Raw genomic sequence first — 5,194 nt, 5'->3', positions numbered from 1 at the left:
GACAGGTCAATAAATAGAGCTGCACAACTCTGCTTATTATCTAAAATACTCGTAATGTCATTCACCACTTTCATTGTGGCAGTGATGGTGCTGTGTTGCTTTCTGAAGCCTGACTGATGTTTAGACAGGATGTCATTGTTACATAAATACACCTTTACCTGTTCTCTCACTAGGCGTTCAAGAACCTTAGCCAGAACTGACAACTTAGAGATGGGCCTATAGTTATTTAATAAGGTGGCCTCCCCTCCTTTTACTAGTGGCAGGACATAAGCTGACTTCCTTACTTTTGGGATTTTGTTCGTGCTGAGGGAGAGGTTAAAAAGAGTAGTGAGAGGTGGAGCAATACAATCTGCAAATAAACACTCTGACAAAAGCTTTACTACAACCCGTTTATTTAATTCGTGAACCTTAATACACAGAGAATATTCATTTAAACTGAAAAGAAAACACAACAAATGTAGATATTTGTAGAGCTCCCCTAAATGTGTCCAGCTGTTTGAGGTAAAGAGCTCACCCTCCGTTTGATGTGTCATTATTATATTTAGATTGAACCCTTTTTAATAAAAGTACACTGTATTTTACTTTCTGTTAAAAGTCTTTTTACGCCTGAATTGAGATATATGTTGTTTTGACACCGTGAATTCAGCTGCTTTCAATCAGACACATCTTTACACAAACACCAAGAACACACACACCCAATAACGTAATAAACTTCTAGATTTAAAAAGTCTAATGACCCAGAGAGAAGTGCAATCATAACATATACAACGATCTAAAAGCAGACGAAGCAACACTGGGGAATATTACTGCCACGTTATTAACTACACTTAATATCAATTAAGAAATCAACGAGGATATTTTGTCCGTCCCAACAACAACAACAACAACAACACATATCTGTCCCCCCATCACTCCAGATCCTCCCCACCACCACTCTCATCTGTGATGCCAGGTCTTTAAACTCCCTACATCTCCAGGTGTTCATGGATGATGTGTAGAAACTGCTGGATCAGGGTCTTTAGCTAGAACTGTATGAACTCAGATTAATGTAGAGATCAAATCAAACTCTTTCACAGAAAATAATCATTTTAAGTGATCAATTAAGTGATTTCTTATTTTACTGCAACAACCCCAGTTACTGTCACCTTGCTCTTCCCCTGATACTTCACATTTCTACTTTTCTGTTCATCCCAGATCTATTCTGCTGTTCCACATTCACAAAGACCTTCAGAGGTAAAACCTTCAGGTCATCCGTGCTAAAGTATGGAAACACCCTCTCAGTGAAAGTGTGTGTGAAGGTGTGTATGAGTGTGTTAGAGTCAGGATCAGAGAACCATAGCTTTCCTCTGTTCCAGTCCAGATTCACTCTGACCCTCCGGAGCCTCTTCTGACCTGAGAGATCAGTGTCTGGACCTGATGGAGAGGATGCTGTGTATCCACCTAACAAGTCAATCCATATTCTCCATAATCCAGAGTCTAAGTCTCCCTTCCTCGGTGCAGACTCTGCTAACACACCCAGATCCCAGCCTGTACGGTCTCCAACCTGGACGTCCCAGCTGTGAGTCCCTGAGTCAAAGCCCTCAGAGCCCAGGACAGAGCGGCGATCCAGCCTCTCTGGATTATCAGGACGTTCCTGTATCCCTCCTCGTCTCACAGAGGTCAGATCTTCAGACACAATGAGGTATGGACCAGCAGTGTTTGGGTCCAGGATGAGAGGAGAGTAGGACACCATGTCCTTCATCTTGCTCCAGATGTTGAAGCTGAGGTTGCCCAGGTGATTGGCCTGGTCTATTCAGAGCTCCTGAGGGCAGCTGTGGATCCTCCAGCAGGGGGCGCTGCAGCCTCTCCACTGCAGCCTTGTAGTTGAGCAGGAAGGAGACGTCTTCAGCTCTCAGCTCCTCCTCTGTGGCTCTGACTGTGTGTGAAAGAGCTGCTATCTCTCTGCTCACAGCCTCCATCTTCTCCTCCATCATCTCCTTCATCATCCTCCTCTTCTGCTCCTCTTTTACATTACATTACATTGCATTTAGCTGACGCTTTTATCCAAAGCGACTTACAATAAGTACATTCGACCAGGAAGACACAACCTTGAAGAAAACAGAATCATAAAGTACATCAGGTTTCATAGAGCCAAACATTTCAAGTGCTACTCAACTGGCTTTAGGTAAGCCAGTCCTTTATTAGTATATAAGTGCTTCGTTAATAGTTCTAACGCTCGAAGTGGAGTCGAAAGAGATGAGTTTTCAGTTTGCGCCGGAAGATGTGCAAGCTATCTGCCGTCCTGATGTCAATGGGGAGCTCATTCCACCATCTTGGAGCCAGGACAGCAAACCCACGTGTTTTCGCCGATGGGAACTTGGGTCCCCCTCGCAGCGAGGGCGTAACGAGTGGTTTGGCTGATGCAGAGCGTAGTGCACGCGCTGGGGTGTACGGTTTAACCATGTCCTGGATGTAGGAAGGGCCAGATCCATTCGCAGCATGGTAAGCAAGTACCAGTGTCTTGAAGTGGATTCTAGCAGTTACCGGAAGCCAGTGAAGGGAGCGGAGGAGCGGAGGAGCGGAGTGGTGTGGGAGAATTTAGGAAGGTTGAAGACCAGACGAGCCGCTGCATTCTGGATGAGCTGCAGAGGTCGGATGGCACATGCAGGTAAACCAGCCAGGAGGGAGTTGCAGTAGTCTAGGCGTGAGATGACGAGAGCCTGGACCAGAACCTGAGTCGCTTTCCTCTTCCTCCCTCAGTGCAGCCATCCTGGCCTCCTCTTCCTCTTTTAGAAACTGGTGAAGCTTCTGAAACTGCTCCTTAATCTGCGTCTCTGTCTGTTGAGCCTGGACCTCCATGTGTTTCAATGTTTGATAAAACTCCACTTTAAGTCGTTTAAAAGTCTTCAGTTTCTCCTGAAAGGGCTGCAGAGACTTCTGGAGCTCCTGCCTGTGTTTTTGTGCAGCTTTATCGATGGGTCTGAATCTGTGTTTGTTGTATGTTCTTGAATCTTTGCAGGCGACACACACTGGCTGCTGACGGTCCAGACAGAAGACTGTGAGTCTCTCAGAGTGCAGACTGCAGAGAGCCTCTGGAGGTCTCTGACCTCTCTCCTCTAAGAAACTCTCACACAGGTTCTTTAAAGCAAAGTTAGCAGGAAGTAACTCCTTTGAATCTCGTCTCTTACAGACCGGACACTCCTTCCCTTCTTTCTCGCTCCACCAGCTCTGCACACAGTCTCTACAGAAGCTGTGGCAGCAGGACAGGATGACGGGATCTGTAAAGATGTCACAGCAGACCGGACAGCTGAGGTCTCTCTCTAAGCTTGAAGCCATGATTCTCCGGTTGAATCTGAGCACAGAGCAGCAGCCGCTCCGTGTCCCTGGAAGTTACTTCCTGTTTGAGTCTTAGTTCCTGAAACTCCCCGTGTTCAGAGTGTGGATTCAGACGCTGCTCCAAGAAGAGTTACTATTCCAGATGTTCCTCCTGTAGACGTCCTGAAGACTTTTGTTCTGACACACACACACAAATAAAAAAGAGGAATCTGGAGTTGTGACTGCAGAGCATTTCTGAGTAAAGGAGCAGGAAAAGGCGTAAAGTTCATTTTGGGGACTGATGACAGGACATGGTTTCCTGTCACATGACTACATGCTCCTATCAGATCAAAGCCTCTGGTTGCTTCATCACTATCTCTGAAAGGGTGGGCTGTTTCTGGAAACCTCTAAATACAAATAATATTATTAAATAATTAAGGAGGTAGAGAATGGATGACCTATAAAAAGTACATAATTACAAATAGTTATATATTATAGGAAGTTAAATGAGATATAAAAATAAAGGTAAATATATTGTAGTGCAGAGAGAAAAGAGTCGGAGGCGGTGCAATGAAGGTACAAAGCTGGCTTTATTGAGCAGCAGAAATGCACATGTTGTTGGGTCGGAGCCCGGGAAGAGAAGAGAAAGGAAGGAGGACACAGTATATACCCCAGAGGTACAGTATATACCCTAGAGGTACAGTAGGCATAAGTGTCCGTGCGGAACAATACCCCCAACCTGTAGTTCCATGATTGAATTATGTTATACAGTGGTCACCACACAAGCCCCCCCATAATTCAAACATGGCACAATCCTCGCGTCCGGGAGGAAGCACCACAGGGGCCGAGGAGGGTGGGGCTGCAGACGAGGGCCGGGGCATGGAACAGGCCGTCGGAAGGGGGCCGCAGGAGAGGGTAGGAGCCCCAACTAGGGCAAGGGCATCCCCACCGGGGGGTGGGGGGCGGGCCATGGAACGGGCCGTCGTAAGGGGGCCGTGGTAGGCGTTGTGGCGAATGAAGACAATATCCGCCAGCCGTAGAAAGCTGGGTCGCTGTGCTAGAACGTGGGGGCGGGCGTGAATATCCCGGTGGTCCCCAGCAGGGAGGAGCGCTGACCGGCCGCAGGTGAAGGCACAGCGGCGGCGGGCATGAAGTCCCCGGAAGGATGGAGCGGTATCCCTGGGGGGCAGGAGCAGTATCCCCGGGAGGAAGAAGCCGTGGACAGGGGAGAGGCCAGACGGGGTCCAGAAGTGCGCCACCTAGGCGCTGTCGAAAGCGTGGGCGACGTCCGATTCCGCCGTCGAAGCGAACCGTGAGCAGCGGTTAGAGGAGAGGCCGGGCAGGGTCCAGAAGTGCGCCACCCAGGGGCTGTTGAAAGCGTGGGCGACGTCCGAAGCCGCTGCCGAGGCGAGGGAGGAGGCCCGACAGGTCCAGAAGTGCACCACCCAGGCGCTGTCGAAAGCGTGGGCGACGTCCGAAACCGCCGTCGAGGTGGTGAAACAGCGAGAGTGTCCACACGAGGCCGACCGGCTGGTCGAACCTCCTCTCAGGCACCGGAAAAAGCTCAAAAGGGTCGTCCTGTCCACGATCAAAAACAGGCAGGTGGAATAGCGAGGGGTTCCACACGAGGTCGGTCGAACCTCCTCTCTAGCACCGGAACAAAAATGTTAACAGTCAGATGTGAAGACGTGGAAGCAGTCAGCAGTCAGTTGCTAGCCATTAGCTGTCCACGTTAGCCGTCAGTCATCGTTGTTATCCGTTAGCTGCTAGTTGTCGTTAGCTGTTAGCCGTTGTTAGCCGTCGGTAGCTGCTAGCCATTAGCTGTCGTGGTTAGCTGCTAGCCGGTGTCGACGGCTGCTAGCCGTAAGCCGGCAGCCGTTAGTCGATGTCGTCGGCCCCT

General features: G+C 49.2%; 1 pseudogene; it reads right to left on the bottom strand.

Annotated features, from left to right (window-relative positions):
• Nucleotides 1–375: 375 nt before the first annotated feature.
• Nucleotides 376–5,185, bottom strand: LOC117559549 (annotated as a pseudogene).
• Between the last annotated feature and the right edge of the window lie 9 nt (nucleotides 5,186–5,194).

The sequence above is a fragment of the Gymnodraco acuticeps genome, unplaced genomic scaffold (assembly GCF_902827175.1).
Source record: "Gymnodraco acuticeps unplaced genomic scaffold, fGymAcu1.1, whole genome shotgun sequence".
NCBI lineage: Eukaryota > Metazoa > Chordata > Actinopteri > Perciformes > Bathydraconidae > Gymnodraco > Gymnodraco acuticeps.
Note: the sequence above shows the minus strand (reverse complement) of the source record. Positions and strands in the feature narration are given on the sequence as shown.